We start from the raw sequence: 23,281 nt of genomic DNA on the forward strand, positions 1-23,281 counted from the left end.
GCCCCACTTAACAGTGCCCCATTGGGACTGAACATCACTACCACTCTCAATATTGCGGAGAATTGTCCTCTGCTTTCTGTTCTTAAAGTAAGAGGCGAACCAATTGTAAGCTACTCCCCTTACTCCATAATGGTCCAACTTCTGCAGTAATATTTTGTGGTCAACACAGTCAAAAGCCTTTGTTAAATCAAAGAAAACACCCAGCGTTCGCAACCTTTTATTTAATCCGTCCAAAACCTCACAGAGAAAAGAGAATATAGCATTTTCAGTTGTTAAACCATTTCTAAAACCAAACTGAACATTTGACAGCAAATTAAGCGAATTTAAATGCTCCAGTAATCTTGTATATACAACCTTCTCGATAACTTTAGCAAACACCGATGGCATAGAAATAGGTCTAAAATTGTCAACATTATCAATGTCTCCCTTTTTATAAAGTGGCTTCACTACCGAGTACTTTAATCGGTCAGGAAACCGACCACTCCTAAAGGAAAAGTTACAGATATGGCTGAGAACTGGGCTAACATACATAGAACAATACTTCAGTATTCTGCTAGATACCCCGTCATATCCATGGGAGTTCTTTGTCTTTAGTGATTTAATTATTAACTCAATCTCCCTCTTGTCAGTATCATGGAGGAGCATTTCAGGTAACAGTCTCGGAACACTTTTTCCTAAGAGCGCTATATGAGTCCCTGTTGGGACTAGGTTTCTATTTAGTTCACCTGCTATATTCAGAAAGTGATTATTAAATACTGTACATATATGCGACTTATCAGTAACATGGACATTCCCACTACGCACTGATTCTATATTCTCGACCTGTCTCTGCAGACCAGCAACTTCCTTTACGACTGACCATATGGTTTTAATTTTATCCTGAGACTTAGCTATTCTATCTGCATACCACATACTTTTTGCCTTCCTAATAACATTTTAAGCACCTTACAGTACTGTTTGTAATGGTCTGCTGCATTTAGATTTTGACTGTTTCTAACGTTTTGATATAATTGCCACTTTGTTCTACAAGATATTCTTATCCCTCTAGTCAGCCACCCAGGCTGCCTGTTTGTGCTAGTACCCTGTTTTAAACGTTCTAACGGAAAGCAACTTTCAAAGAGCATGAGAAAAGTCATGAGAAAATCATTATAATTATCGTCTACTGTATCAGCGCTATAAACATCTTGCCACTCTTGTTCCTTTAGAAGGTTTACAAAGGTCTCTACAGCAACTGGATCAGCTGTCCTGAAGAGCTGATGACTATATTTAACACATGTTGCAGCACAAAAATCTTTTAAAGTTAAAATTTGTGCATCATGATCTGAAAGGCCATTCACCTTTTTGCTAACAGAATGCCCTTCTAGTAATGAGGAATGAACAAAAATGTTGTCTATGGTTGTTCTACTGTTCCCTTGCACTCTCATTGGAAAGAACACGGTTTGCATAAGATTATATGAATTAAAGAGGTCTACCAGCATCCTCTTCCTTGCACAATCACTTATACAATTAATATTGAAGTCACTACATATAACTAACTTTTTGTATTTCCTATAAAGTGAACCAAGAACCTCCTCTAGCTTTAACAAAAATGTTGTGAAATCGGAGTCTGGGGATCTATAAATAACAACAGTGAGAAGTTTAGCTCCGTTAAATTTAACCACACGTGCACAACATTCAAACACCCTTTCAGTGCAGTACTTTGAAACATCAATTGACTCAAATGGGATGCCGTTTTTCACATACATGGCTACTCCCCCACACCGCAAAGAGCTCCTCGAAAAGCTTCCAGCCAACCTGTTTCCTGGTAAAGGAAGCCTCTGAATTATCTCCTTATTTAAGAAGTGTTCAGATATACCAATAATTTCAGAGTAAACATCTATAAGCAGTTCACTAACTTTATCTCTAATACCTTGTATATTTTGATGAAATATACTAATTCCCTCATTACTCGGATACCTAAGCTTTGTCAAAAGTGATTCCCTTGTTAGAGAGACTTCCCTTAAGCAGGAATACCTATCAGCTGACTTCAATCTAAAAAAGGTGCAGCTCTAACACCCACTACTGCAGGAATTTTCCCATGAGTGATCCCACCAACCCCACCTATGCTGTCACCTATAAGCTTTGCCAACCTCCCCTTCCCATACCTGTTGAGGTGCAGGCCATGTCTAGTGAAATCCGTCCTGCTGATAGACTCCACCGACACCACTGAAATGTGACCCATGCTTTCTGTCATCAGCGCACCCCAAAGTCTCATGTTATTACGCCAGACGGCTGTATTGAGATGAGGCCGATCGTGACGCTGAAAGAGTTCCACGAAATGCACATTCATGTTGCCAGTCTGAGTGGCTATCTTTTCCAGGTCACCATCTATGTTATACTCCCCATCCCTATCAATACTATTACCAGCCCCACCCACAATCACTACCTGATCCTCTTTAGTAAAATCCCTACATAACCCCCCTATGTTAACAGTCACCTGAGCCAATCCTGCATTAGGCTTCACAATGCTGGTGACCTGGTACTCACTCCCCAGAACTTCCTGCAGCTGCTGGCCTACACCTCTGCCATGAGAACTACCTAACAGCAGAACCTTCTTCTTCCTCTTCGATTTTGCAACTGTTCTAGGCACAGTAACTACTGAGGTCTGTTGCATACTTCCTACATCTACAGCTACTAGAGATTCCTCTCCACTAGACTCTGACAGTTGGTCATATCTATTGTAAACACCAATAGTAAAACTATCTGAAAATCTTCTTCTCCTAGCAGATCTCTTGCCAACAGCCAGCTCCCATTCCCCAACCCCCTTCTCCCTCATCATCCTAGCTAGCTCCTCCTGTGCGTTTTTCAACTGCACCTGAAGGCCACAGATCTTACGCTCCTGCTCCTCTATCAACTTACTCTTGCTACATAACCTGCAGTTCCAGGAGAGGATCTCACCAGAATGCCCACTGGCTTTCCCACTGCATTCCCCCCAGTGAAAATACTTCGAACAAGTCTCACACCGTAATCCACTACTCACGAACCTACGGCAAAGCCCACACTTCTCACTCATGGTAAAATTTTACTTTTTCTGAGTTCTGCTACTACAATAACAAGATGTTAAAAACCTGACTACAATAATCACAAACTTACTCTACAAAGGAAGTAACTACTATTATTAACAGTATTAATAAACAACAAATGTGAATATAACAAAATACTAATACAGAAAGAGAATCAAACGTCTAATGACACAGTAACGAAGCTGAAAACAGTTCCCAAACGGTTCTTCTGAAATTATTTCACCAGAAAACACCAAGACACCGGTTGAAGACTACTAAAGTTCCTAAATAAACCACTATACACAAACAATTAATTAGTACTTAGCGCCGGCCGCGGTGGTCTCGCGGTTCTAGGCGCGCAGTCCGGAACCGCGCGACTGCTACGGTGGCAGGTTCGAATCCTGCCTCGGGCATGGATGTGTGTGATGTCCTTAGGTTAGTTAGGTTTAAATGGTTCTGGGTTCTAGAGGACTGATGACCACAGCTGTTCAGTCCCACAGTGCTCAGAGCCATTTGAACCATTTAGTACTTAGCTTTCGATGCGCCGCTACAGCTGCAACTGGTCAGCGCGGAATGTAAACACAGGCAAGAGGTTAAGTTGCTCATTACGAAACACTCACATTGTCAGACTTTATTCGAGAATTTTTGCTAAATCCTAGGAGGCAGGATTTCTGCATGATGAAGTTATAGAAAAAGTAGATATGTTTGTTTACTTGTGAGAACTGAGAACAACAAAAGGATGGGCGGTTAAAGAATTAAACAGTACGCTAAAAATAGCTTGGTGTTAATTCGGGAAACTGAATGCTATATTCAGAAGTAAATTCCCATTGTGCCTTAAAAGGAGAGTCTATTAACGAGTGTATGCTGACTGTACTGTATAGAGCTCGTGGTCTCACGGTTGGTGGGCACGGTAGCTCAACGTGTTCTGTCTGAGGGCTGCTTGCCCTCTGTAATAAAACAACTGAGTGAAACATTCAACTATGAACTTAAAGAGTTGCCATGCGGCGTTCGCCCAGGCCAAATGACGAGGTTAATGTCGCTCCGTCTAGGAGGATGGGTCGCACGTTCGTTTCCCGACTGGGAAGGAGATTTTCTTCTGTCAGAGACTGGGTGTTTCGGGGTTCTAATATCCATCTCATTTTCATCGACACGCAGACCTTAAAGTGGCGTCAACAGAAAGAGTTGCAACGGGCGGCCGAACAACACCAGACGGAGTCTGCCAGCAATTAATACCATACCAACTTATCTGTGTGAAATACGTTGTTGTTGTTGTGGTCTTCAGTTCTGACACTGGTCTGATGCAGCTCTCCAAAAAATGGTTCAAATGGCTCTGAGCACTATGGGACTTAACTACTCAGGTAATCTGTCCCCTAGAACTTAGAACTACTTAAACCTAACTAACCTAAGGACAACACACACATCCATGCCCGAGGCAGGATTCGAACCTGCGACCGTAGCGATCGCACGGTTCCAGACTGTAGCGCCTAGAACCGCTCGGCCACCACGGCCGGCTGCAGCTCTCCATGCTACTCTATCCTGTGCAAGCTGCTTCAACTCCCAGTACGCACTGCAGCCTACATCCTTCTGAATCTGTTTAGTGTATTCATCTCTTGGTCTCCCTCTACGATTTTTACCCTCCACGCTGGCCTCCAATACTAAATTGGTGATCCCTTGATGCCTCAGAACATGTCATACCAACTGATCACTTCTTCTAGTCACGTTGTGCCACAAACTCCTCTTCTCTCCAATTCCATTCAATACCTCCTCATTAGTTATGTGATCTACCCATCTAATATTCAGCATTCTTCTGTAGCACCACATTTCGAAAGCTTCTATTCTCTTCTTGTCCAAACTATTCATCGTCCACGTTTCACTTCCATACATGGCCACACTCCATACAAATACTTTCAGAAACGACTTCCTGGCACTTAAATATATACTCGATGTTAACAAATTTCTCTTCTTCAGAAACGCTTTCCTTGCCGTTGTCAGTCTACATTTTATATCCTCTCTACTTCTACCACCATCAGTTATTTTGCTCCCCAAATAGCAAAACTCCTTTACTACTTTTAATGACTCATTTCCTAATCTAATTCCCTCAGCAACTCCCGACTTAATTCGACTACATTCCATTATCCTCGTTTTGCTTTTGTTGATGTTCATCTTATATCCTCCTTTCAAAACACTGTCCATTCCGTTCAACTGCTCTTCCAAGTCCTTTGCTGTCTCTGACAGAATTACAATGTCATCGGCGAACCTCAAAGTTTTTATTTCTTCTCCATGGATTTTAATACCTACTCCGAATTTTTCTTTTGTTTTCTTTACTGCTTGCTCAATATACAGATTGAATAACATCGGGGAGAGGCTACAACCCTGTCTCACTGTCTTCCAAACCACTGCTTCCCTTTCATGTCCCTTGACTCTTATAACTGCCATCTGGTTTATGTACAAATTGCAAATAGCCTTTCGCTCCCTGTATTTTACCCCTACCACCTTCAGAAATATAACATGTCAAAAACTGAGATTTTCCAAACGACTAAAGGAAAAAAAACGTTTTGAGCATAACAAATGGAGAGAAGAGAAAACAGGAGTGATAGTGAGTGTAAACAAAATGAAATAGTTGGGTGACCTAATGGAAGTTGGACTGACGATATAAAGAAACAAGCAGGACGAACTTGGACGCGAAATTAATGGCAAAGTCTGACGAATCTTGAAATACTGTTATTCTGATAAAATATAACTGAAGCTGTAGTACTAACATATTCATTTTACCGTAAATTAATTATTAGCTTGTTTTTTCAAGTGCCGTCTGTACAGATTTCGTTGAAGTTCAGTCAAAAGCTTTCTGAAATATATAAATACATGGAGCAACAGAAAGTTATGCTCCTTACCGCGTTTTATATGTTTGTTCACGACTTGCACATGATCCATTGTGCGGAATGGACTTGTAAAGCTATCTTTAAAAAACGTTCTTTCTATTCGACTGTTATTCGTTTCAGAGAAACCTGTCACGTAATATGTAAGAAAGTGACTGGGTACACATCTACCTCGAAATACAATTTACTTTGGAAGTGATTCACGCTTGTTACATTTGAAACAGCAACAACATTTGCTTAAAGAGTTCAAAACAGTCAATGGATCAGTCAAGATTTTCTCATATACTGGTTTTAGGGCTATAAACTATAGCCCAGTATTCCTACAAGAACGTGCAAAACGCCTGTATAAGTAACTGTACATACTGACTGGATTTCTGGCCAACAAGTGTTTGCCTCTGAATTTTGAAATTTTCCCGCGTGAACTGAATGTTCAAGATATTAGGGCTTGAGGCGCTCGTCCTCAACAACCCATCACAATATTTCGATTTGTAGCAAACATTTATGACTCAACGTCAAAGACGTAATTGTACTGCAGCAAGTTTTCTAATGTTTTAAAAAAATCTGAGGACAATTTACAACTCACTTTTGTTCCTCTTCCTCTTACAGCATCCTGACGAGAGGATTCCGTGTACAGAGTGTTCGGCCTTGTAGATGGGGGGTTAGAAGATAATATTTTGAATTGGAATACATGTCCGAAAGGTACCGTTTCCGTGTTCAAGCATGTTGGCAACACGACCACGTTTACAAGTAATTGATTAGGCTTGACCCAGTACACCACTTGTTTTACGGTTCCACTCGTTAATAGCCAACGAAATTGCTAGAGTACTCGTTGACTGGTTCTCTTCAACGTGGTGCACAGCACGGCCTATTCCAATTCGGGTGTGCGGCATATTCTTGGAAAACAACAGTCATGCCCGCTGACGGTGAAGCTTACCTTTCTCGAAGCCGTTGCGCATTTGTGGCGAAAAGTGTATGGGATGGAGTCAGACGTTGTGGTGAGCGATCTTGATGATGATGACGAGCTACTCTTCCATTACCTTGAGTTTCGCCATTCAGAAGGATTATATCAGTGTGTTCTGCAATCGTGCACTCAACAATATTGCTCTAATACTCACAGACACGTGAAAGAGACTCGAACCACTTCAAAGAGGTAGGATACACGTCAAATGACAACAGCCGACCCAACGTGAGCACACTCCACCACGACTACCCTGTTGCATACCTCCCTAGCAAACATGTTCTCAAACAGCTGTAGCACCGAAATCGTACGTTTCTGGGGATGGGTTCGTATCCAAAATAAGAGGACTATTCGGAAAGTAAGTTTCGATCGGTCGGGAAATGGATACCACTGCAATAAATCAAAAGCGTTTTATTTGCAATAGTTAGCTATACTTTACAGCTGCTTTCCTACATAACCGCCACTCCGACTTAGGCATCTGTCGAAGCGTTGTACTAACTTTCTAATACCCTCAGGCAGCCGCTTTTGCTTTCCATCAATCCTCTGCGCTCGTCTACAGCTCGTTGTCTGTGCCAAAACGTGATCCTCATAGCTAGCGGTTCATTTGAGCAGAGCTGAAACTCAGGAAGACCAGATTATGGGATGTATTATGGATGATCAAACACATTCCATCGAAAACGCTGCACAGGAGGATCTTTATTGCCCCTGCAGAGTGCGGCCGAGAATTTCCATGAAAAACGAAAAGCATGGCAGTTATGTAATGTGGGCTGCAGGACATCAGGCGAAATCTCTCACCAGGTCCTCATACTTGGTGGCAGACATCATTCTCTAGGCATCTTTACGTGTTCACTGTACTCTCAGAATTGGAAGGAGCGACGTGCTGCGATCGATGGCCATACTAGAGACACTACCAAACACATCTGTGTAAAACTTCATCAGATTTTTAATGTGGTTTCCATTTCGTTACCGCTCGGAACTTTCTTTGCGAATAGCCTTCGTATTACGTACTCGCTCCCCTCTACAAGTCCTAGAATGTTGTAACGGGAATTTCCGAACACCGTGTATTTTGTTAGCGTGTTTTCATGGTGAAGTAAGAATAAGATGCTTAAAATGCATTCTATTTTATTTCGAAAGTTGTATTTAGTACCATACTCCACTAATCAAAAATATTTTATGTATTTTCCAGCCTATTAAATTAACTGACGTTAGTCGATCTGTTGACGTAACAATCGAGCTCCATAAGCGCGCTATCATTTCCAAATTACACTGTACATTATTCCAGCCTGCAGTTATAATTTTAACAAGTCTGATCATAATTATTATTTTAAAGGAACGCTGAATTTTTACATTAACTGTAACAACTATATGGTCTGATATTACCGTGTTTACTCTTTTCCAACTACGACGTCTGCCTGCGATAATCTCATCGTTCCGACGAGAAAAGTTATATTATGGCACTACAGATAAACTTACGTCATGCCCTTGCATTCAATAGCAAACATTTTCTTCCGCCCCCCCCCCACCCCCCTTTGTCAGAAATTTAATGTTCAGACATTTAACCTTTGAAGGATGTACTGTCACATAAAAGGAGAATAATTACAGACCGAGCAGCTGCCCGTCATCCTCAGGTGAGACATCGAAGACTCACGAAGGCGACTCGCTCTAATCTTACTGCACCGCTCTTGACGGCCTCTTGATTGTGCGGCTGGTCGCGGCGGAGGTTCGAGTCCTCCCTCGAGCAGGGGTGTGTGTTTTTGTCCTTAGGATAATTTAGGTTAAGTAGCGTGTAGGCTTAGGGACTGATGACCTTAGCAGTTTAGTCCCATAAGATTTCACACACATTTGATTTTTTATTTTATTTTATTTTTATTTTACTTTATTTTTTTATTGTGCCTGGGAATGTTCCTGCGTATCCCAACTTTCTGTGTTCTCGTCATTGCCTCATCGTTTGAGTTTTTCCTGTCTGTTTTTGAGCAGTTTTCTTGGAAAGGTTTTGGTCTGTTTCGTTACAGTAGTGGATTATTGCCGAAATAGGTCGGGCCACCGCCTGGTGACCCCTTTATGTGTCTGGTTACTCTGATTTGAAACGAACCTGTTTTCTGACTGAATGATTTTTCGTAGAACTGTAGAGCAGTTGTAACACCTATTTTTGACCTATTTTGAATCTATATCGATATTTCTGTGTCAATTTGCTGTATTGCTTATGTATAATGTTGTATCTGTCTTGGAAATTCTTTGACATTTATACATGTTTCAGTTATGCGAATTTTTGAACGAAGTTCTTCAAATTATGCTTGTGAGTTTAAGTAACTACTGAAATTGTTGTTATGAAATGTACTATAATTGACTTGGTCCATAATTAGGGAACGTAGTGCTAAATGTAAAAGATGTGAGGAAGCCCCGTAGCTACGGAAGTAGCCTGGCGGAGTGGAAAAGGTGTGGTTGGCACGCAAATGGTAACTCGTTCTTTGTGGCGAGTAGGGAGTCAGGGCTGAGCAGTGCCGTGGTTAACACCTCGCCAGCAGCAGAGGATCATAGTGTCTCATATTCCTGGTGTTTTGAGACCAGAAGAGCTTAGGGGTTATATTTAAGGTCTGCAGATGCTGAATTTGGTGATACCATTATCATGGTATGGTTTTTGGCCCTATGAAAACATTATTTCGACGCCAAGAAGATCAGTAATAGGGCGAGGCCAACAATTCTGCCATGACTGCATCGCCGCCAGGTTAACAGCCACTGAAAATTGCGCCGCCAGTGCCACCAGCCTTCCACAGAATTGTTTATACTTGGCACTCTGTAAGTGGACCAGGTATTTGTGAACTCTGCTTGACTTTAATAATAATCGTGGTGTTGCTAACAACTCTATCTTACATCCGTGATTATCCCAAATCACAAACCTGGGCAGGGTTCCTATCCTAGTGAATTTAACTCCGAGTGTCCTAATTTATTATGAGAAATTGGCTGAACTTGAATTTGGCGTGTTGTGATTTGCACAGTCAATTGTAATTTTGAGTAGATCAAAAGACTGTTCATAAAAGCACATTTGTTATTTAAAAAGTTATAGTTTGTTGTGCTTTACAAAACTAATAATTAATGATAAGAATACTTACGTTTTTTCGTACATACTGGTGTAATTTTGTTAATAAGCATGGTTCTTCAAACCATGAAAGTTTAAGGGTCGTCTTGGACCAGCCTAGTTATTTAATGAAGCAATGCAAAAGCTCTTTCAGAGCCAGTGTAGTTAGGTTTGCATTCTGTTTAGTTAATTTAAACCGAGCTTAAGAAAGAACTGTTACTTTGTTATCTGTTATAATGCTAGTAGGCTAATGCACAGGCATAGTGACCCTGTATTATTAGGCAATGAAGTTATAGATTATGATCATTAGTAGACCACTTGATTTAAATTCAGAATCATTTCAAGTTTTTCCCTGCTCAGTATTGCTACTAGTTTCATGTGTGTCGGTATTTGGTTTTATAAACAGCTGCAACTAGTTCATTTAAGGTACGTGTTGTTGAGAGGCATATGTTGATGTTTACTGTCTCATTCTCCATTTGCTTCTCTGACGTATTAGTTAGTACACATTTATCTGCAAGGTTACGTTACTGTGTTGTAATGTGAACAGATATAAGGAAAGAGTTTAGTGTGTGTGTGCCAAGGAAGGTTAGATTAGCCTTAGCACTGCCTTCTGTTTCATCATTTTACTTGACACAAGAATGCCTAATTAGGCTGGCGACCTGTTTTAATATGTAATGTTACAACTTGCTTTTGTGCTGGAAGAACGTCTGTTCCTGACCAACCGTTTACTGTTGTTTATACTCTGCTGGAGTGTTCCGGAAACTACTCCCAGTTTGACTGCTCTGTTTCCAATAGGTTATCTCACGGTCACATATCAAAAATTCCTCGCAGAGGTGTATAGCTAGCGTCGATTGCCGTTCAGGGTGGTCGGTGGTACCGTAACACACTGTGTGAACACATCTGCGTGACTACTGTTGTATTTCTTACATTTGCGAGGAAGTAAGCCTTAGCCACTAAAAGCACAGAGCATACCAGTTGCTAGAAGCAACGCCATTCAAAGTAGAAGCACATAGCCTCGTGATTCCGTGACAAGATGCATTAAATTTGAATACCAATTCTGTCAAAAGATGCTAACATGGAATTCTCAATTTAAAGCCAGAAAGTACAAAAAAAGGATGCAAGTTAAAATATAGTAGACTACGAACAAGATACTTACAACGCATTCATATCGAGCAGTTCACACACAGATTTGTAGTCAGGAACAAATATCCACAGAACTCTATGCGACGAAACGAACTTCTGTTGTATGTGAAGCGAAAACATATATGGAATTATTTACTTCAACAAATGTTATGGATGCATAAAAAAATAAAGAAGAATACAAGCAACATATCCACACCGCAAATCAGAGAGTGCGTTCCACACAAGATGTCGCAATCAGGAATCCAACACGATGAAAACAGCCACCGTGTCATGTCATGTCAGGTGATATTTAGGTTTTGCATTCGCTAAGGTGCGTTTGCTGTTTTTACACTTAATAATGGCCACCTGATGGAAATGGCAATATTGAGTTTTCAAATAAATTATGTTAAAGTCAAAATACGAACACGACATTATTTCCAAAATTTTGCGTGACTGTGAACTCCAAGTACGAGACGTTAATCTTAGATCTTATTGAGATTTCACCTATATATTACCTTGGAAAGCCGCAAATCCTATCGTTTTTGAGGCGTGTACTTTGTGGGTGGCTGGAACCGCGAGACTGCTACTGTCGCAGGTTCGAATCCTGCCTCGGACATGGATGTGTGTGATGTCCTTAGGTTAGTTAGGTTTCAGTAGTTCTAAGTTCTAGGGGACTGATGACCTCTGAAGTTGAGTCCCATAGTGCTCAGAGCCATTTGAACCATTTTTTTTTGTTTTTTTTTTTTTTTGTGGGTGGACCTCGTAGTGTAGCAGTAAATGAAAAATATTATCATATAAATCGTATATTTGGAATTAAAAGTAGGGGTTTTTGCCCCATATTTTCTCGTATTCAAAATTCATTGCCACTCCACGAGGAGCGCTGCCGTCGCTCACTTTACGTATCGTAGCATAGGCCTTGCACTCCTCACATTTCGGCGTTCTGTGGTCGCCGCAGCTATCGGCGAACTCTGTCGTTTTCGATTTTAGTATGTTGTGGAAATGATTGCGTTCGACGCATTATCCAGCTGCAGGCCTCTGCCACGGTTCATCAGATCTTCGGCCATGCGTATTTCCAGGTATTTTTTATTAACAGAGTCCCAAAAAGGAGTTGCTGTGGCCCAGATTACTGTTTTACCATACTCCATTTCATTGGACTCTTCTGGACTGTGCAGGAAGTGACAAGTCGAAGAGTGGCAACGTATTATTAGCAGGAGTCATCAGTAATCGCAGTCAATTCATAGTATGCATTTCCGAAACGGTGCTGCCATAATGAAATACCATCGACCATCCCCTGTCACCCAAACATGCCACTGGTATAAAATCTGTTGTCTTCAACTGTATAGACTAAACTTCGGTAGAGTGCGGCTCAATATATTAGACTATATCTGAAAATATGAGGTTGCCAGAATAAAACTGGTCCAGAACGGATAATCAAAATGACTCACTTCCGAAAAATGATTGCAAGTCCGCCAGACAGGAGAAATTCTCGTTACAGAAGATATTGGTACATTTTATTACTTTACGAATAATGCAGATTATATAGCTTTATGAGTGTGTTAAATATTTCAAGTAACATGTTTTGGTTATGGCTGTCATGGAATCGTCGAAACTTAGATCTTGCAGAACCAAACTTTAGTGTCAGTGTATAGCAAATCCTATGCCGCAGCAGCTATGATACCCTCCTAAAGCATATAATATGCTGTGCGCTGACACTGACCGTTGTCTCCAAGACTGTAAGTTAGCATCCGATGCTGGTAGTAGCCAGAAAACGTAGCACAAAACATAGTAAAAAAAATCTTCAAGCGATCTAGATAACATTATTAATGAAATTTGTAACAATCTCAGAATAATATCAAGAATTTATTTCCTATATTAATAACACATTTGATTACATCTTACCTACTTTTACAAGTAGTACTTCGTTAATATTAATTACCAGGACGTTCATTACATCTATTGTTATCAGGTTACCTTCTATTCGGAAAGTGGGTGCACTCAACTGTTATGTATTATACAGTTGTCTTGAAGAAATGGATTTTTTTCATGTCGTTCTAACAGGCTTGTAGTGTGATTATTTCATGTCATTTTCCATATTTGTATGAGGGTGACGTATAAAAAAGAAATGCAGTATTCATAAAAAAAGTAGAAAAATATGGCGAGAATAGTCAAAACGTAGGGATACAGTGAAAGTGTATTAGCGCCAATGACTTCTTGTTCTTGTTATAGTCTTCAGTTCGAAAGCCGGCCTGACGCCCTTGTCCACTCTAGTCTAACTTGGTAAAGCCTCTTCATCTCTCAACAGCTTCTTTCCTTGGTCTGCCTTTAAAATTATTACCCCCACACTTCCCTCTGTTACAAAGCTGACCAGTCCCTGGTGTCTCAGGATGTGTCCAACTAATCGATGCGTTCTTTGAGCCAGGCTGTGCTATAAAAAGCTTTTCTCCTTAATTCAGTGCAGTATCCCTTCACAGATTGCCAGATCTTCCCTTCCAAATGTCAGCATTCTGTCTCCAACACTGCATTTCAAAATCATCTGTTCTATTTTTGTCTGTATTGCTTATCATTCACGTCTCACTTCCGTACAAGGCTACTTCCGGGAAAGACTTCCTAAGATTTAGCTTATATGAACCGAAGAAACTGAGATGATGGTTATCAGTAGAAAGAGACAAAAAAATCTAGTAACAACACAAAGACGTTAATGACGCCACAAGACCACGAAGTGTAAAATGCGTGGTGTCCCCGAGTCAAAATTGCGTTATAGTAGTTGGTGGTCGAGAAACAGGTCACACATTCGGAAGAAACTGGGCACAAATAGCACTCATGTCATAGTGATTTACATTTGTATCTGTAAATCAATGTTAGCGAATATCGAGATGGATCTTTGTACAAGTCAGCGGCCGATTTCTTCCGCTATCCTAATGAGCTACACTAATGCTTCGTCTCTCATGGCATCGATATCGTAGTCACGTTTAATTCCAACCGTCGTCTTCCAATCGCCTACCTAGTCACGTTCTTTGGTGCACGCGTTAGTATTCAATACAGAGGCACCCTTTCGAATCCTAGTGGTGAAGGAAAGCTGTCAAGGGAAGGAGAGGTAGCGCTATAAAGTTGAAAGGTGTACAAACAAGGTAAATTAATTCAAGTTTTGAAGAAAATATTACATTGAACCAAAGACGGTTAAATGTAGTCTCTATTGTGTAGTGGCGTCTCTGTTCAACAGCGATCGCTGATTCAAGGTGTTATGAGTAATGTGTTCGAGTAACTTTAGATCAAGGGTGTATCGAAAACTCTCAAGTGTAAAGACGTGTCGTATCCGATGTGTGCTGTGCAGTGGCGTAGCAAGACAGCCACGCCACTCGGAAGTAGCCGAAAGGCACGCGTTTAAACTCACGCAGACTGGCGTGATGTCTGAAACGGGATACGTAATGAATCCTATAAAGAAAAGTACGTAGCTTCTGGAATACTTAACTTTAATCCATCATTTGTATACATCGTTCTTGATGAGACATGCTTCATACGATAACTATCAATTGCTATGGCGCCTTGCTAGGTCGTAGCCATTGACTTAGCTGAAGGCTATTCTAACTATCTTCTCTGCAAATAAACGAGGCTTCGTCAGTGTTGCATCGCTAGCTAAGTCGTCCGTACAACTCGGGCGAGTGCTAGTAAGTCTCTCTAGACCTGCCGTGTGGCGGCGCTCGGTCTGCAATTACTGACAGTGGCGACACGCTGGTCCGTCGTATACTAGCGGACCGCGGCCGATTTAAAAGGCTACCACCTAGCAAGTGTGGTGTCTGGCGGTGACACAACATGCTGGATATATACTTACTCTCTACAGGTAGTAATAGTCTTTTTTATTTGCAAGAAACTATGATATTTGCTAACTGTAAAAGAAATCTCAACAAAAGTTGGAAAATAATAAGGTAAAGGAAGTTGTTTTGTTACTAATGCAATGCCCCTATTCACAAGTGATGATTGAGACACTCACATCCAATGATTTTGTAAGGCTAATTGTTAATGTATAACTAGTTTATCGAATCTGTTATCGTGAGCATTCTTAATTTTCAAAGAGTCAAAATACAAGTGTCAAATTGTTACTTACCCCAAGCAAATACCAGTTCCCAGATCCATATCATTTTTGATGAACTATTTTTCCCAAGACGTTATTGTGTCAGTCATATTCGAATTAATTAAAATGTATGCTAAGCATTAGCCTTGTAAAATGGCTCTGAGCACTATGGGACTTAACATCTATGGCCATCAGTCCCCTAGAACTTAGAACTACTTAAACCTAACTAACCGAAGGACATCACACAACACCCAGTCATCACATTAGCCTTGTACAATAAATGTTTGCTAACAGTAAAATTTAAAGTACTAACAAAGAGCAGTGCGAAGAGCGTTAGCCCCTACCGTTGCGCACATAAAGGTAAGAAATTTTATTATTTCATGGATAGCATTCATTAAGCGTAGGGACAATTATTTTCAAATTGATCGAGTTTTGCTTTAGATGCAGGGCCAATTTCAAATCAATAATGTTGCATTAGATTCAGTTTTTGTGTTAAGTAAATTCATGCAGTTTTGGTTTGGTTAAAAGTTATTGAAAGTTTATATTCTCGCAGCTAAATAAAATGTACATTCTCGCAGTCAGAAAAGTTCAGTACAGGACCAAGCGCTAAGCGACGAGATAAAAAACGTTCACGTGCCATTCCCATTCTAAAAGTTGTGTTTTAGACTACTGTCAGTTGCGTAATTTCAATCATATTTCAAACGTAATTTTTTCAAAGTTCTTGATCACCAAACTGTTATTAAACTTCTGGATTTACAGCCATTTCTCTCCGCCGTGTTTCATGGCGTTCATGTGAAGGCATGTCACACCGTTGATAGTTCAGATGGTTCAAATGGCTCTGAGCGCTATGGGACTTAACATCTGAGGTCATCAGTCCCCTAGAACTTAGAACTACTTAAACCTAACTAACCTAAGGACGTCACACACATCCATGCCCAAGGCAGGATTCGAACCTGCGACCGTAGCGGTCGCGCGGTTCCAGACTGTAGCGCGTAGAACCGCTCGGCCACAACGGCCGGCCGCTGTTGATAGTAATCAATGCGTCACAGGAAGAGGTTTAGCTCGACCGCCGCTCTAGTACTGTTTGAGAGATGCAGAGAATAATGCCTTCTGTCCTTCCTTTTCATTCCATACTCATCTCCAACAACATAAACAAATAACTGCAATGCGCAGTCGCCCATTTCAGGCACCTGCACGTTGAAAATACGCACTTGACAATTTATTACAACCATTCGGTAAAATGAATAGACTGATGGGGGACGAAATTCGATGAAGATACAATAGCATGAAATGCTACCGTTTGAAAATTTGTAGGAAATTCAGAACTTTTTAATCTGCACTGTAATTAATATATCGTGATTCATGAATATTTGTATCAACCAAAACTCGCCCCAGAATTTCCTTGTTTTCTCAAGTAGCTGTTTATTTTTTGTGTTTGAGTAGGGCAGAGAGTTGGAAGGGGGAGTGTTTACGAAGTTGCTCTTCGAGCCATATACGTTATCTCGTATTTCTAGCTGCTTCTCTCACACAAATAATGATAAAAATTCAGAAATTCAGGGTCGCCACCAGCCCAAGCGCTTCATAACCGTTTATAAAAATACGGAGCTGGAAAATTATTAGTTTAATTACTTTAATAATTTAATTACAAGTACGCAAATTTCTTTAAGCAGACAGATAAATAGCACTCCATGTCGTGCACGAAGTAACTTTATTAATTTAGGAATGGAAATCAGAGTAAGGGGGTAAGATCGACAGCAAAGGATTTATGTTTCACGTAAATTATTTATTATAACTAAATATTTGGTTGCACATCCTAACTACACTTAACTGGTGCCTGACTCGAAATATTTAAGTAAGAATTACGTGAGAATGAAACAGAGCACAATTTAACCACAGCAAGAAGAAACACAGAAGACGGGGGTGGGAGACAATTATACTATCGTATCCTTTGCTTCCATACCAAAAAAATATCTCAGTGAGATTCGCATTACGATTCTACGAATGCACTGTCCTGGACAGAGGTTTAACCAATGCACGAGGCTGTGCGATAATTATTCAACACACTAACTGCGTCTGCTGCTTGCAAAACACCGAACTAGAGCACGTGGTGCATTCCGAATCGAACTGTTGTGCTGCTTTGTAGAAAGCGCACGAAAAAAAAAACAGATATTCTTGCAGAAATTATAGCTCATTAAACAAGCAAACTGTTAAAATAAAGCCTATTGCGGTGTCATGGTGGACCAGAAGGGTCATTGATTAGCAAACACGTGGCACAAAATCGACACACAAAGACAAAAGCAATTTCCACAATATATAAGATTAAAAATCATTAAAAAAATAACTCGCTTCACACACTTCAGTTAAGCTGAAGTTCTTAAGTATTTCACCAGTTAAACATAACGAAGTCCTATTCAACCTGATTCCTATCACCTGAAACCCCCACTTAAGAGCTACGATCCGTACTCACCAAGCGTTCACCGAAGAGTGCCCCTTTCTCTTTAGAGATTACCTAGCTCCCCGTGCAGCGGAAGCTACCAGATGAGTAGCCCTCCGTCACCAACCTCACACACAAAAACAGCCTTCGACACAGCCTCTGTTCAGGTTGGTCAGCCTGTGCTCTCCTTTGAACGAGAAGCAACATCGTCTGCTGCCAGCAGACGATGACCAATTCAGCGATTCCCACAAAACAAAATCGAAACCCACATTAGAACACACATATAATAATCAATAGGCCTTATTTGAGTGCTCAGTCTTTCTGGAAGAGTTCATGAATTGAACTAAAATCAGGTAGTAAAATGAATAGGTTGTACCGAATTCGACAAGCGTCTTATGAAACGACTTCACAGAGACGTTTCAACGTTTTTAAGTCTCATTCAGACATCCGCCGTCACCGATGTTCCCGGCGGTTGCATGTGATTTGATATCCTCCACTATAATATTTTTCTCTTAGTTATTTAGAACGAATAACTAACAGTTGATAAGGAAGAAAAACGATGACATGAATCCTGTACTTGAAGGGACCGACTTACCAGATAAAGAGCGGCACGCAGCGGCGACAGCAGCGGTGGGTATCGAGCGGGAACTGCGGCTCACGTCCGGAGAGAACCGAGAAGACAGTCGCCGCTTCCTGGAGTGAAGCAACGTGGCTTGCTTACGGTCTCTTCCTGCGCACGAGTGGAGCAGGATGGCTACTTTTTCGGTAGCTGCTTCGCGAAAGCTGTCCAAGGCGAACTTAGGAATTACACAGTAAGTTCTTCCAACACTTAGCCTATAGTCTTGGCCTTGCACTGAGGTAATAAATTCTTCGGAGAGCTATATGCACATATACAGACGGTGGTAGTATCGCGTACACAAGGTATAAGAGGGCAGTGCATTGACGGAGCTGTCATTTGTACTCAGGTGATTCGTGTGAGAAGGTTTCCGACATGATTATGGTCGCCCGACGGGAGTTAACAGACTCTGAACGCGGTATGGTAGTTAAGAGCTAGACGCATGGGACATTCCGTCTCGGAAATCGTTAGGGATTTCAACACTTCGACATCCACAGTGTCAAGACTGTGCCTAGAATACCAGATTTGAGGCATTGACCTCTCACCATGGCCAAAGTAGTGGCCGAAAGCTTTCACTTAACGACGGAGAGCAGTGCTGTCTGCGTACGGTTGTCAGTGCTAACAGACAAGCAACACTGGTTAAATAACCGTAGAAATCAGTGTGGGACGTACAACGAACATTGCAGAAAAACAAAGTTAGTTAAATAACCTCAGAAATCAATGTGAGACGTACGACGAACGTTATCCCTTAGGACAGTGTGGCGAAATTTTGCGTTAAGGGGCTATGGTAGCAGACGGCCGACGCAAGCGCCTTTGCTAACGGCACGACATCGCCTGCAGCATCTTTCCTGGGCACGTGATATAAGTTGGACCCTAGACAGCTGGAAAACCGTGGGCTAGTCAGATGAATCCCGATTTCGGTTGGTAAGAGGTGGAGGCAGTGTTCGAGTGTGATGCAGAGACCATGAAACCATGGATTCAAGTTGTCAACAAGGCACTGTGCAAGTTGGTAGTGCCTCCATAATGGTGTCAGCTGTGTTTACGTCGGATGCACTGGGTCCCCTGGTCCAACTGAACCTATCACTGACTGGAAATGGTTGTGTTCAGCTACTTGGAGACGATTTGCAGCCATTGATGGACGTCACGTTCCCAAACAACGATGGCATTTTCATGAATGATAATGAGCCATGTCAGAACATTATTGAGAATTCGAGCGAATGATTTGGTCACCCATGTCACCCGACATGAATCCCAATAAATGTTTATGAGACATAATCGTGAGATCAGTTTGTGCACAAAATCCTGCATCGGCAACACTTTCACAATTATGGAAGCTATAGAAGTAGCTTAATATTTTTGCCGGCCGGAGTGGCCGAGCGGTTCTAGGCGCTACAGTCTGGAACCGCGCGGCCGCTACGGTCGCAGGTTCGAATCCTGCCTCGAGCATGGATGTGTGTGATGTCCTTTGGTTAGTCAGGTTTAAGTACTTCTAAGTTCTAGGGGACTGATGACCTCAGAAGTTAAGTCCCATAGTGCTCAGAGCCATTTGAACCATTTTTTAAAAATATTTCTACAGGGGACTTTCAACGACTTTTTGAGTCCGTGACACGCCGAGTTACTCCGGGAACAATGAGATCCGACACGGTATTACGCTAAAGAGTCAAAGAAACTGATACACCTGCCTAATATCGTGTAGGGCCCCCGCGAGCAAGTAGAAATGCCGCAACACGACGTTTCATGAACTCGACTAATGTCTGAAGCAGTGCTGGAGGTTACTTACACTAAGAATCCTGCAGAGCTGTCCATAAATCTGTAAGAGTACGAAGGGCTGGAGATCTCTTCTGAACAGCACGTTCCAAGGCATCGCACATGTGCTCAATAATGTTCATATCTGGAGAGTTTGGTGGCTATCGGGCGTTGAAACTCAGAAGAGTGTTCCTGGAGCCACTCTATAGCAACTCTGGACATGTGGAATTACCCAAGTCCGTCGGAATCCACAATGGACATGAATGGCTGCAGGTGATCAGACAGAATGGTTAGGTACGTGTGACCTGTCAGAGTCGTATCTAGACATATCAGGGATCCCACATTACTCTAATTGTGCACGCCCCACACCATTACAGAGCCTCCACCAGCTTGGACAGTCCCCTGCTGACATGCAAGGTCCATGGACTCATGAGGTTGTCTCCATACCCGTACACGTCCATCCACTCGTAACAATTTGAAACGAGGCTCGTCCGACTAGGCGACAGATTTGGAGTCATCAATACAGTCCAATACCGGTGTTGACGGGCCCATGCGAGGTGTAAAACTTTGTGTCGTGCAGTCGTCAAGGGTACACGAGTGGGCCTTCGGCTACGAAATCCCATGTCGATGACGTTTCGTTGAATAGTTCGCACGCTGACACTTGTCGATGGTCCAGTACTGAAATCTGCAGCAATTTGCAGAAGGCTTGCACTTCTGTCACGTTGAACGATTCTCTTTAGTCGTCGTTGGTCCCATTCTTATTTAATGTTTTCCGGCCGCAACGGTGTCGGAGACTCGATGTTTTAGCGGATTCCTGACATTCACGGTACACTCGTGAAATGGTCGTACAGGAAAATCCCCACTTCATCGCCGCCTCTGAAATGCTGTGTGCCGTCGCTTCTTCGCCGACTGTAACACAACTTTGAAACTCACTTAAATTTTGACAACCAGTCATTGTAGCAGCAGTAACCGATCTGACAACTGCGCCAGATATTTGTTGTCTTATATAAGCGTTGCCGATCGCAGCACCGTATTCTGCCTGTTTACATATCTCTGTATTTGAATGCGCATGGCCGTACCAGTTCTTTGGCGCTTCAGTGTAGAAGGTATCCCATGACTTTTGTCACCTCAGTGTGAAGCATCAGCTGCCTCCTTGTCACTGTCACATATCCCAATGATGTCTTCGCTTTTTTCTTAACTGTGTACCATACTTCAACACACGTTTAAACAGAGAGGGCCTACTTGTTTGGCGTAGCGTGCAGCGCAGCACCCTGCGAGGCGGGAAAGAGTCCTTAGACCAGCATCGCTTTCACGTTTCGGATAAACTAAGAGGCTGGTACACCGTCCAACAGGCCGTATTGAGAGAATAATTTACTGCAAACTATGATGCCTGATCTAAAATATAATTTCATAAAAAATATCCGTCTATAAACAACTATTGGGTAATTTCCTGAATGACATTTTCACTCTGCAGCGGAGTGTGCGCTGGTATGAAACTTCCTGGCAGATTAAAACTGTGTGTTCGACCGAGACTCGAACTCGGGACGTTTGCCTTTCGCGGGCAAGTGCTCTACCAACTCAGCTACCCAAGCACGACTCACACCCTCTCCTCACAGCAGACTAGGTACACGCGAAAGTAAAGCTGTAAGTACGCCGGGTGAGTCATGAGTGAGTAGCTCAGTTGGTAGAGCACTTGCCCGCGAAAGGCAAAGGTCCTGAGTTCGAGCCTCGGTCTGGCACACTGTTTTAATCTGCCAGGAAGTTTCAACTATTGGGTAATGTTTGCAAATGTTTCGTAATACATTAACAAAAAAAGGAATCGTAACACCAATAAATAGTCAACGAAGAGTAATGAAATTTCTAGAATACATTTGTCTAGGTAACATATTTAAGTGGCTAAGATCACAGGTTAATGCAAGCGCGAGATAAACCATTGCAAATGTGAAATACTGGTACATTAAAAGCCCGTGTAATCGCCAGAATGTTGAACGCAAGCATGCAAACGTAAGTCAGTTCGTGGGACGGAGTACCATGCCTGTTGCGCTTGGTCGGTCAATACAGGGACGGTTAATGCTATTCAGGGGTAACTTTGGAGTCGTCATCCGAGGATGACCAGTATGTGCTCGACTAGAGACAGATCTGATGATCGAGCAGGCCAAGGCAACATGTCGGCACTCTGTAGAGCATGTTATATTATAAAAGCTATATGTGGACGAGCTTTTTCCTGTTCGAAAACACCCCCTGGAATGTTATTCATGAATGGCAGGAGAAAAGGTGAAATCACCGGGATTTACATTTCGCAGCGTGCTGTAGCGGTTATAAAGCTAAGTACTGACAAAATTTTTTGTGCACTGTTATACAGTTATTAAATGTAATAGTTTTCAGCGGTGTTTCGTGCTGTTTGTGGCGAAATAACAATTTTATAAACTTTTGGAAACGTTCGCTCGTTGTGTTTTTTTAAGAGTTTTATGTGCGTTGAAGTCGTTTGTAAACTTGGTGCTTTAGATTTCAGCTGACGTTTCTTGTTGTTTCTAGTGAAATATTTCAGTAAAATTTTCATTCAGTGTTTTAATTTCGTTGAGTGTAACAGTGGCTGCTTGAATTTTTGGTTTTAGCTGATAATTTCGTGAAGTTTTGTTAGTAATGATATTACTTGCGGTGTAGTAATATTAATATAAGTAGTTGCTTTCTTAATAGACAGAGAATTTCTAGACCGCTGTTGTTAGTTCTGTAAATAGTTCTACTGGTGTAATTGAACTTAGGTAACGTTGACGTAGTTTTTTTCAGTAACTGTAAAATTTTTACCATAGTGAGGAGTGTGGACTCTGTCGTAGGTTTGTGAGTAGTGGGTTACGGTGTGGGATCTGTTCAAAGTATTGTCATTGGGGGGAATGCAGTGGGGAAGCCAGTGGGCATTCTAGCAAGATCCCCACGTGTGAATGCAGAGTCTGTAGTATAAATAAGTTGATAGAGGAGCAGGAGCGTAAGTTCTGCACCCTTCAGGCGCAGTTACAATACGCTAAGGAGGAACTAGATAGGTTGAGGAGGGTGAAGCGTGGTGGGGAATGGAATCTGGCAGTTTGCAAGGAGACTGCTAGGAGGAGGAGGTATTCAGACAGTTATACTTTGCGTATATGAAGTGGATTTGACCAACTGTCAGAGCTGAGTGGAGGGAGCCTCTTGCAGCTATAGATGTAGGGAATATGCAGCAGCCCCCAGCAGTTAGGAGGCCTAGGTCAGCTGCAAAGTCTAACAGAAAGCAGAAGGTTCAGCTGCTAGGTAGTTCGCACAGTAGAGGTGCGGGCCAGCAGTTGCAGGAAGTATCGGGGAGTGAGTACCAGGT

The 23,281-nt window shown here is 41.9% G+C and overlaps 1 protein-coding gene across 1 annotated transcript in view; it reads right to left on the reverse strand.

The window, feature by feature from the left end:
* Positions 1 to 18,235, reverse strand: part of LOC126419423 (probable G-protein coupled receptor Mth-like 3) — a 274,477-nt gene extending 256,242 nt beyond the window's left edge. The window contains exon 1 of the mRNA XM_050086611.1: positions 18,172 to 18,235. The gene's annotated coding sequence lies outside the window, so the exon portion shown is untranslated. The remainder of the gene's footprint in view (positions 1 to 18,171) is intronic.
* Positions 18,236 to 23,281: the final 5,046 nt, after the last annotated feature.

This window comes from Schistocerca serialis, chromosome 9 (assembly GCF_023864345.2).
Source record: "Schistocerca serialis cubense isolate TAMUIC-IGC-003099 chromosome 9, iqSchSeri2.2, whole genome shotgun sequence".
Taxonomy (NCBI): domain Eukaryota; kingdom Metazoa; phylum Arthropoda; class Insecta; order Orthoptera; family Acrididae; genus Schistocerca; species Schistocerca serialis.